An 11,753-nucleotide genomic window follows, 5' to 3' on the forward strand; every position below is an offset into this window, starting at 1 on the left:
GCGGTGGCGGCTGCGGCGGCAGCGCCGCGCTCTTCATAGTGTCGGGCCCCTCAGCTGCCTCTGCTCGCGACACTCACTCGGGGCCAGCGGCAGCCCTCCTCACACTCCGTTCTGGCCGTCTCGGCTGGGCTCGGCGCACCTCTGCGCCCCTCAGCGCCGCCGTGCGGGCCCGGTCGCCGCGCTTCGCTCCGCTCGCTCTCCCCGCGCTGCTCTGCTCCCGCCCGTCCGCCCGCGCTGCTCCTCTCCGCTCCGCTCCGCTCCCTGCCTCTCTCGCGCCCTCCTAGGCCAGCCGGTCGGCCCACTGCCCGGCCCCTTCGGGCTTCGCTCTCGCTCTGGCCGTTCGCCGGTGCCGGTCCTGGGCCGGCTCTGCTCTGGCTCCTCGCAGGCTGCTCCCGGAGTTCCGGCTCCGGCGGGCCACCTGGCTCCCAGCAGCGCCACAGGCGCCGGACGCGGACGCGGACGCCGGGCTTTACTTAGAGCGCTTCTCGCTTCCGCCTCTCGTTCGCACCGCTGAGGTGGCTGCCGAGCGGCACGGCCCCTGGTTCCCGCTGGCCATGCCCCCTCAGTCTGTCGCCATCTTCCGCTGTGAGGAGAACACCTTGAGAGCCCGTGTGCGAGTGTGTTTGGTGGGGAGCGGGGCGGAGAAAGAGGCACGAAGAGGAGGAGGGAACGGGACTGGGGCCCCGACTGCGCCTGCGCCTTAGGACTCTTCCCCCCCCGCCCCCCCCCCAGCCCCCGCTGGCCACAGTCTGTGCTGTTTGGGGATGTTTCCAGTCCACCCCCAACTCCATTCACTTCAGTGCCTCCGTTCATCCACCCGCGTGCACACGCCACACGCTGAGTCCCAGGTCCTGGCGCTCCCCCACCCCCGCCAATCCAAGCGCCCTTTCCTCCCCTCGGCGGCTGCTCACTGCCCCCGAGGGTTCGGGGGCTTTCTGGGGGGTGATTCTTGGAGGCAGGAGGCATCTCCCTAGCGTCTCGCTGCCTCTCCCGTCCTTTGTGACTAGGCGGAGCTGGAGCTGGCTGCGGATGGCACCAGTCCCTTGTCCCTAACTCCGCTGTCCTGCCCGAGGCCAAGGCGGCCCCTGGTGCTGAAGGATAGCTCCCAGCTTAGCAGCTGTGCAGGACAGAGCTTGGAGAGCGTCCTTGAGGGGGCAAGACAGTGGGCTAAGATGGTTATTAGTGATGGGGTGTCGTTTCTGCCCTTAGTAAGATTTCCAGCAGCCTCTTCCCCGTCTTAGCTTCCTGGCTCCCCCTATAGGCTGCTGAGAATAGCTGAGCAATAGTTAGGGAAGCAGTGCCGCCCAGATGGATCCATGTGCTTGGTGCCCTCACAGAGTCACGTGGCACTAAGAACTCTGATGAACAAACGTCCTGCTGTGCCACTAACCTTGTTTGGATTTCACCAAATCTCAGAGTGGTCCGGTTGTCTACTTCCTTTTCTCACTCCCTCCCACTCCCTGTAACTCCCACATTCTAATTTTTAATCAACCATTACCAGTAAGGATTTGCTAATATTGAGAATAAAAACAATAAAATACTCTTTATTGCATGTATACTAGGTGTTTGATTACTGCTCTAGGCACTTTACATACATTATTTTATTTAATCTTCACAACAATCTTATGAAGTAGGCACTACTGTTATCTTCATTTACATATGAGGAAGCTGAAGTTTAGAGTGGTTAAGTTGCCTCAGGTTACACAGCTAGTAACCAATGAAGCCAAGATAGAAACCCAGGCAGTCTGGTTCTAGAGCTCTCTTAACACTCCAGTAAACCCTGGGGGAAAAAATGAAGGGATGGAAGACACAGTCCTTCCTGCCTTACAGGAAATTATAGTCTATATGAGGAAACAAGGCATATATGTTGGCTAGGGCGAGGATTCATGGGAGACTTGGGTTCAGGTAATAGTTCTACCACTGAACATGCTATGTGCCCTAGAGAGAGTCATTTCTCTCACTGAGTCTTGGTTTTCCCCTGAGTAACATGAGGAAATGCCAATGGCTAAATAAGATGGATGTGAATCATTAGCACTATTCAGAGGTGGGCCAGGGTGGGCTGGGGTGGATGCAGGAAAAGTTTCTGGAAGAGGGAGAGTTTGAGCTGGTTCCTAAAGAAGTAGTGGGATTCACCCTAGCGGGTTTTGCTCAGTGGATAGAGCATTGGCCTGCAGACTGGAGGGTTCACGGGTTCAATTCCAGTCAAGGGCATGTACCTTGGTTGCAGGCTCGATCCCTGGCCCTGGTCAGGGTGCGTTCAGGAGGCAACCAATCAATGTGTCTCTCTCACAGCTATGTTTCTCTGTGTGTGTCTCTCCTCCTCCCTCCCACTCTTTCTAAAGATCAGTGGTGAATTAGGGATGCAGACATTTTAAAGGAGGCATTGCAATCCATTGAAACAAGAATGATATGAATGTAAGGGAGGAGAGGGCTTCCTCTCATAGAGGTGGGCACTGATCAACTCTGTCAGCTTCCCTCAGAGATGATTTTGCACACAGCCACTTGAGTTGGGGGGAGGGATCCATTCATTTATTTATTCAGCAAATGTCTATTGACGATATGTTATGGTCCAGATGCTGTATTAGGCATCCAAGATATAGAATTGAGTAAAATACCTGTCTTGGACTGAAGGAGTTTAGTTGAAGTCTTAAGGACTGAGTAAGAATTGCCTAGACAAGAGAGAAGGTGGTGTGTGAAGGATGTCCCAAGCAGAGGGAATGTCATGTGTAAAGGCCCAGAAGCCAAGTCAAGAATGGCATGTTCAGAAACCTGCAAAGTAATTCATTGTGACTAGTTGTGAAGGGAAGCACTTTCAAAAATGAGGGTGAGGATTTAGCAGGAACCAATCATGAAAGGCCCTGGGTGCCATGCTAAGCAGTTTGGACTTTATCCCAAGGGTACTAAGAGCCACAGAAGAGGTTGGAAGATTTTCAGCAGATTTGTATTTCTAGAAGGTTGATTTGGCTGCAGGATGGAGACTGGATTGGAGTGAGGGGTGAGAGGAGACTTGAGGCAAGGAAATTGGTTAGGAGACTGGTTAGGGTAGTCCAGGTGAGATGTGTTAAGAACTGAACAAAGAATGCAGCATTAGGGGTGCCGGTGGTCTTAATCCAGCATCTAGAAGGGGTTTAGGAATCTGGAGAAGGTGCTGTGTGTAAATTAATCAAGAGTCCAGAGACAAAACATAATTTTGGAAGGCATTTTGGGGAGTGAGAGAAAACTTAGCTAAAGAAACCAAGTTCTTCTGTCTCTCTGGACCCCTTGCTTTTTATTAACACAAATTGTCCTAAGGCAAGGTAGATATAGATATCAAAGACAAGGTTTAGTATACAGAATCCATTATTAGATTGGGGGGAAACTGCCTACAGCTGTTCAGGTGTTTGGCCAGCAGGAGGCAATAACATGTAGATTGAAATGCCCTCAGCTGTCTGACAGCAAGCAATCATTTATGCATCCTTTTCAGGATTGGGGAAATGCCCTCAGCCATTTCCAGATGATTCAGCCCTGCTGACATGCTAGAATTGGCTTCCGGCATTGGGGTAGGGTGAGGAAATGCACATGGGAGGGAAATGATAGAGGTAGAATGGAAAGGACCTGGGACTGGCCTAAATGTAAGGCATAAAGTAAGAGACAGGGCCTGAAGAAGGAGGATGAAACCAAAGGGTTTGATTTAGTGACATTGGCACGACTGCCCCTGCCCACTTAGCAACTGTTTCTTTCTAGAGTGATTCTTTGTTCAGTCCTTGGAGGGTTCAGTGTTCTGTATAACTAAGAATGCAAATCGCTTAGAGCAGCGGTTCTCAACCTGTGGCTCGCGACCCCTTTGGGGGTCAAACGACCCTTTCACGGGGGTCGCCTAAGACCATCGGAAAACACATATTTTCGATGGTCTTAGGAACCGAGACACCACTCCTCTATCCGTCTTCAGGCGGGTCCGCCCACATGCAGGTACGCCCACATACGAGTATCCGGCATGATGACATCATTGCGCCAACCCCATCACATACACCCCGTACAAATACAGATGTATGTGACAGGGTTGGCGCCATAATGTACTTATGCGGACCAGTCACACATGTATAAAGAGCAGCTACTGTGCAGAAAGCAGCTGCTGTGTTGAAAGCAGCAGTATTGGAGCTAAAACGACACTTCATGAATTATAATTACTGGGTAAATGTAAAATCATGTACTGTAAAATCATCAACTATTGCAAAAAAAATATCTGTACCATGGGAACTTAATCTGGATGCTGATGGGTCTTTTTATATTCAGCTGTGGTTGATGTGAATACTGCCCCCTTGTGATAGTAGCAGGTATGTAAAAAAAACAACACAGAGAATAGTAAATCATAAGAAACTTTAATGAACTGTATTGACTGAACTATGCCATGTATCTTCTTTTGTATTATTAAAGCTATTGTTATATATTATTTTCATTAGCAAACCATCCCATGACAATGGATCGTGTAGAAAAGAACGTTAAGAAAAGAAAACATAGTGAGGATTTTTTACAGTATGGTTTTACCTCAATAATTACAGCAGGAATTGAGAAACTGCAATGTGTTATTTGTTGTGAAGTTCTATCAGCCAAATCTATGAAGCCGAACAAACTAAAACGCCATTTTGATAGCCAGCATCCGCGCTTTGCCAGCAAGGATACCAACTATTTTAGAAGCAAAGCTGATGGACTTAAGAAAGCCAGACTTGACACTGGTGGCAAGTACCACAAACAAAACGTAGCAGCCATTGAAGCTTCATATTTGGTGGCACTCAGAATCACCAGAGCTATGAAACCTCACACCATTGCTGAGGATTTACTGTTGCCAGCGGCCAAACACATTGTTCAAGTTATGATCGGAGACGAATTTGTTACAAAATTGAGTGCAATTTCCTTCTCTAACGACACTGTCTGCAGGAGAATAGATGACATGTCTGCTGAGATTCTTGATCAGGTAATCCAGGAAATTAAATCTGCTCCACTTCCAATATTTAGTATCCACCTCAATGAATCTACAGACATTGCAAACTGTTCACAATTACTGGTTTAAGTGAAGTATATTAATGATGGCGACTTTAAAGATGAGTTTCTTTTTTGCAAACCTCTTGAAAGGACAACTACTGCACGTGATGTATTTGACACAGTTGGTTCATTTCTGAAAGAGCATAGATCTCTTGGGAAAAGGTTTGTGGTGTTTGCACAGATGGTGCTCCAGCTATGCTAGGATGTTGATCTGGATTTCAACGTTTGGTAGTGAATGAGTCACCAAAAATCATTGGAACTCACTGTATGATTCATTGGCAAATATTAGCAATGAAGACGCTGCCACAAGAGTTACAAGAAGTAATGAAAAGCGTCATAAGTTGTGTCAATTTTGTAAAGGCGAGCACTTTAAACAGTCGACTGTTTTCGCAACTGTGCAATGAGTTGGATGCGCTGAACAATGCTCTGCTATTTCACACTGAAGTGAGATGGTTGTCGAGAGGAAAAATTTTAAAACGTGTTTTTGAGCTTTGTGATGAACTCAAAACGTTTTTTAATCAGAAAGCAAGACTGCAGTTCGAAGCACTTTTCGGCGATAAAAGTGAACTGCAGAAAATAGCTTACTTGGTTGACATCTTTGCCATCTTGAATGAGTTAAATTTATCACTGCAAGGACCAAATGCAACATGCCTCGATTTGTCTGAAAAGATCCAATCATTCCACATGAAACTTCAGCTTTGGCAAAAAAAAATTGGATGAAAATAAAATTTACACGTTGCCTACCTTATCTGCTTTCTTTTAGGAACATGACATTGAACCAGAAAAAAGGATTACGATGATAATTTCTGTGAAAGAACACTTGTGCATGCTTGCAGACGAAATTTCATCGTACTTTTATTTTATTTTTATTTATTTTTATTTTTAAAAAAATTCTTTATTAGTTAAGGTATTACAAATGTGTCCTTATCCCCCCCATTAAAACCCCATCCTCCCCCCCCCCACACTCATGCTCTCATCCCCCTGTTGTCCATGTCCATTGGTTTGGCTTATATGCATGCATACAAGTCCTTTGGTTGATCTCTTCCCCTTGCCCCCTCACTCCCCTACTTTCCCTCTGGGGATTAATAGTCTGATCACTGTTTCTCTGTCTTTGGATCTGTCCCTGTTCATGAGTCTATGTTGTTCTCTATATTCCACAAATGAGTGAAATCATGAGGTATTTATCTTTTTCTGACTGGCTTATTTCACTTAGCATAATGCTCTCCAGTTCCATCCATGCTGTTGCAAAAGGCAAGAGTTCCTTCTTTTTTACTGCAGTGTAGTATTCCATTGTGTAGATGTACCACAGTTTTTTAATCCACTCATCTGCTGATGGGCACTTAGGCTGTTTCCAAATCTTAGCTTTGGTGAATTGTGCTGCTATGAACATAGGAGTGCATATATCCTTTCTGATTGGTGTTTCTGGCTTCTTGGGATATATTCCTAGAAGTGGGATCACTGGGTCAAATGGGAGTTCCATTTTTAGTTTTTTGAGGAAGCTCCATACTGTACTCCACAGTGGCTGCACCAGTCTGTATTCCACCAGCAGTGCAGAAGGGTTTCTTTTTCTCCACATCCTCTCCAACACTTGTTGTTTGTTGATTTGTTGATAGCCATTCTGACAGGTGTGAGATGATACCGCATTGTCATTTTGATTTGCATCTCTCGTATAATTAGTGACTTTGAGCATGTTTTCATATGTCTTTCGGCCTTCTGTATGTCCTCTTTCAAAAAGTGTCTATCTAGGTCCATTGCCCATTTTTGATTGGACTGTTTATCTTTCTATTGTTAAGTTTTATGAGTTCCCTGTAAATGTTGGAGATTAAACCCTTATCAGAAATAACATTGGCAAATATGTTCTCCCATGCAGTAGGTCTTCTTGTTGTTTTGTTGATGGTTTTCTTTGCTGTGCAAAAGCTTTTTATTTTGATGTAGTCCCATTTGTTTATTTTCTCTTTAGTTTCCATTGCCCTAGGAGCATTATCAGAGAAGAAATTCCTTCGGCATATGTTTGCGATTTCGATGTCTGTGGATTCCTCTAGTATTTTTATAGTTTCCCATCTTACGTTTAAGTCTTTTATCCATTTTGAGTTTATTTTTGTGTGTGGTGTGAGTTGGTGGTCTAGTTTCATTTTTTTTGCATGTATCTGTCGAATTTTCCCAACACCATTTATTGAAGAGACTGTCTTGACTCCATTGTATGTTCTTGCCTCCTTTGTCAAATATTAATTGGGCATAGTGGTTTGGGTCGATTTCTGGGGTCTCTATTCTATTCCATTGATCTATATGTCTGTTCTTGTGCCAGTACCAAGCTGTTTTAAGTACAGTGGCTTTGTAATACAGTTTGATATCTGGTATTGAGATCCCACCTACTTTGTTATTCTTTCTCAGGATTGGTGCAGCTATTCAAGGTGTTTTTTTTTTTTATTCCAGATGAATTTTTGGAACGTTTGTTCTAGATCTGTGAAATATGCCGTTGGTAATTTAATGGGGATTGCATTGAATCTATAGATTGCTTTGGGTAGTATGGAAATTTTGATGATGTTGATTCTACCAATCCATGAACACGGTATGTTCTTCCATCTGTTTATGTCTTCCTCTATCTCTTTTTTCAGTGTCCTATAGTTTTTCTCATATAAGTCTTTTACCTCCTTGGTTAAGTTTATTCCTAGGTATCTTAATTTTTTTGATGCGATGGTAAATGGGATTGCTTTTTTAGTCTCACTTTCTGTAAGTTCACTATTGGTGTAAAGAAATTCCATAGATTTCTTGGTATTAATTTTGTATCCTGCTACATTGCCGAATTCATTTATTAAGTCTAATAATTTTTTGATGGAGTCTTTAGGGTTCTCTATGTACAGTATCGTGTCATCTGCAAATAAGGACAGTTTTACTTCTTCTTTTCCAATTTGGATGCCTTTTATTTCTTCTTCTTGTCTGATCGCAATGGCTAGTACTTCCAATACTATGTTGAACAGGAGTGATGAGAGGGGGCATCCCTGTCTTGTTCCTGTTCTTAGGGGGAATGGTTTTATTTTTTGCCCATTGATTATGATGTTGGCTGTGGGTTTGTCGTATATGGCTTTTATTATGTTGAGGTATGATCCTTCTATTCCTACCTTGCTGAGAGTTTTTATCAAGAAAGGGTGTTGGATTTTGTCAAATGCTTTTTCTGCATCAATTGATATGACTAAGTGGTTTTTATCTCTCAATTTGTTTATGTGATGTATTACGTTTATTGATTTGCAGATATTGTACCATCCTTGCATCCCCGGGATAAATCCTACTTGGTCATGCTGTATGATCTTTCTGATGTACTGCTGGATCTTATTTGCTAGGATTTTGTTGAGGATTTTGGCATCTATGTTCATGAGGGATATTGGCCTGTAATTCTCTTTCATTGTGTTGTCTTTATCAGGTTTTCATATTAGGGTGATGCTGGCTTCATAGAATGAGCTTGGAGGTGTTCCTTACTCTTGAATTTTTTGGAATAGTCTGAGGAGGATAAGTTTTGGTTCTTCCTTGAATGTTTGGTAAAACTCCCCTGTGAAGCCATCTGGCCCTGGGCTTTTGTTTGCTGGGAGCTTTTTGATGACTGCTTCAATTTCTTCCATAGTTATTGGCCTATTGAGACTTTTAGAATCTTCCTGATTGAGTTTTGGAAGGTTGTATTTTTCTAGGAATATGTCCATTTCCTTCAGGTTGTCTAGTTTGTTGGAGTAGAGTTGTTCATAGTATTTTCTAACAATCCTTTGTATTTCTGTGAGGTCTGTTGTTATTTCTCCTCTTTCATTTCTGATTTTGTTTATTTGGGTCCTCTCTATTTGTTTCTTGGTGAGCCTGGCTAGAGATTCATCAACCTTGTTTATCCTTTCAAAGAACCAGCTCTTGGTTTTGTTGATCTTTTGTATTGTTTTTTTTTTTGGTCTCTATGTCATTTATCTCTGCTCTGATCTTTATTATTTCCTTCCTTCTGCTTACACTGGGCTTTTCTTGTTGCTCTCTTTCTAACTCTTTGAATTGTAGGGTTAGGTAATTTATTCTCCTTGTTTCTTGCAGTAGGCTTGTAGAGCTATGACCTTCCCTCTCAAGACTGCTTTTGCTGTGTCCCATAGGTTTTGGATTGTTGTATTTTCATTGTCATTTGTTGCCATGATGTTTTTTATTTCTTCTTGGATCTCTTTGGTAACCCAGTCATTGTTTAATAGCATGCTATTTAGTCTCCATGTGTTTGATTTTTTGGATTGTTTTTATTGTAGTTGATTTCCAGTTTTATGCCATTGTGATCTGAGAAGATGCTTGATATGATTTCAATTTTCTTGAATTTGAAGAGACTTTGTCTGTGACCCAATATATGGTCTATCTTTGAAAATGACCCATGCGCACTTGAAAAGAATGTATATTCTGTGGCTTTGACGTGAAATGTTCTGAAGAGGTCAATTAATTCCATCTGATCTAGTGAGTCATTTAGGATTGATGTTTCTTTGCTGATTTTTTGTTTAGAGGATTCTTCCAATGGTGATAATAGGATGTTAAAGTCCCCTACTATGATTGTATTTCTGTCAATCTCTCCCTTGATCTCCTCCAGAAGATTTCTTATGTATTTGGGTGCTCCTATATTGGGTGCGTATATGTTTACCAGAGTTATTTCTTCTTGTTGGATTGCTCCCTTTAGTATTATGAAATGGCCTTCTTTATCTCTTTTTATGTCCTTCAATTTGAGATCTAATTTTTCAGATATAAGTATTGCTACCTCAGCTTTTTTTTCATTTCCATTAGCCTGAAAAACCTTTTTCCATCCCTTCAGCATCAGTCTGTGTGCGTCTTTTTTTTTCTGAGGTGGTTTTCCTGTAGACAGCAGATGTATGGGTCATGTTTTCTTATCCACTCAGTTACCCTATGTCTTTTGATTGGGGCATTTAATCCATTTACAGTTAAAGTTATTATTGATAGATACTTGTTAGTCGCCATTTTTATTCTTTACCCCATGTGTTCCTTCTTTGTTTCCTATTTTTTTCTTTTTACAGCAGACCCTTTAGCATTTCTTGCATTGCTGGTTTGGTGGTAATAAACTCCTGAAGTCCTTTTTTGTCTGTGAAGCACCTGATTTCACCCTCAATTTTGATTGATAGCCTTGCTGGGTACAGTATTCTTGGATTCATACCCTTCCTTTGGATGACTTTATATATTTCATTCCATTCCCTTCTTGCCTGATGTGTTTCTGTTGAGAAATCAGTTGCTAGTCTGATGGGGGCTCCTTTGTAGGTGACTTTCTGTCTCTTTCTGGCTGCTTTTAAGATTCTTGCTTTGTCATTGGTGTTTGCCAATTTAATTATGATATGTCTTGGCGTCAGTCTTTTGGGGTTCATTTTGTTTGGGACTCTGTGAGCTTCTTGGATTTGTGTGAGCTTTTTCTTCCCTATATCAGGGAAGTTTTCTGTCATTATTTTTTCAAATAGGTTTTCTATTCCTTGCTCACTTTCCTCTCCTTCTGGCACCCCTATTATTCCGATGTTGTTTCGTTTCGTGTTGTCCCAGAGTTCTCTTAGGCTCTATTCCTGCTTTTTAATTTTTTTTTTCTAGAAGCTGCTCTGCTTGGGTATTTTTTCTTACCTTGTTTTCTAGCTCACTGATGTGGTCCTCTGCTTCTTCTAGTCTACTGTTGATGCTTTCTATTTTGTTCTTTATAGCAGTGATGTCATTTTTCATTTCTTCTTGGTTTTTCTTCATTTCCTCTTGGTTCTTACACATATTGTTGAATTTGTCTTCCATTCTTTTCATCCACCTTATGGCCATTTCTCTGAATTCTTTCTCTGACAGGTTGCTTGCCTCTGTTGCCTCCATTTCATTTACTTCCTTTTCTGGTGATGCCTGTTTTTCTTTCATATGAGGGCTGGTTCTTGGTCTCCCCATGATCTCTCTTCTCCAGGTGTTTGGTTATATAGTTCTCTCTCTGCTTTCCATGGGGAGAAGCAGGGCTCCACGTAGTCATGCTGTCCCAGATCCGGTGTTTCCGGGTTAGCAGCCGATCTCTGGATGCCGGGTCTTTGGATGTATACACTTCCAATAACAGCCACTCAAGATGGCGCGGTTTCCGCGGCTGAGCCGGTGCTCTGGGAGAGATTCCAGCTGCAGTCTCCAACAGTCCCCTTTCTCTGGGAGTCCTCCGTCTTTCCCAGCTGCAAACTGTATCTCAGCTGAATATCCTCTGCTTATTGGGGCTGTATGTTACACGCTTCAGCTGCTCACCTATCTGCTCGGGACAAGGCACGGGACACGTCTGTCTATACCTACGCCATTTTTTCCCCCTCTCCGTGTAGACATTTAAAATAAAACCTGATGGTAAGTGGGAGTTGTCTAGGCAAAGATTGTGGGGAGACCATTCCAGGCAGGGAAAGTCGAATGTTCATCGTACTTTTAAAATCTACCTGACACCCCATTTGCACTTGCCAGAAGCCCATTCACAGTCAAAGTTGAAGATGATCCTGAGACAGCACAAGAGGAGTTCATTGAACTTATTATTAACAACGATGCAGCGATAACTGCTTTCTCTACAATGCCAGTTACAAAATTCTGGATCAAGTGTTTGCAGTCATATCCTGTTCTGTCTGAGACTGTGTTGTGCCTTCTTCTTCCATTTCCAACAACATATCTTTGTGAAACAGAGTTTTCCAGCTTGTTGGTTATCAAGTCTAAATACAGAAGTAGACTTGTTGTGGAAGATGATCTTCGTT

The sequence above is a fragment of the Myotis lucifugus genome, unplaced genomic scaffold (genome assembly GCF_000147115.1).
Source record: "Myotis lucifugus unplaced genomic scaffold, Myoluc2.0 scaffold_4, whole genome shotgun sequence".
In the NCBI taxonomy this organism is placed as follows: Eukaryota; Metazoa; Chordata; class Mammalia; order Chiroptera; family Vespertilionidae; genus Myotis; species Myotis lucifugus.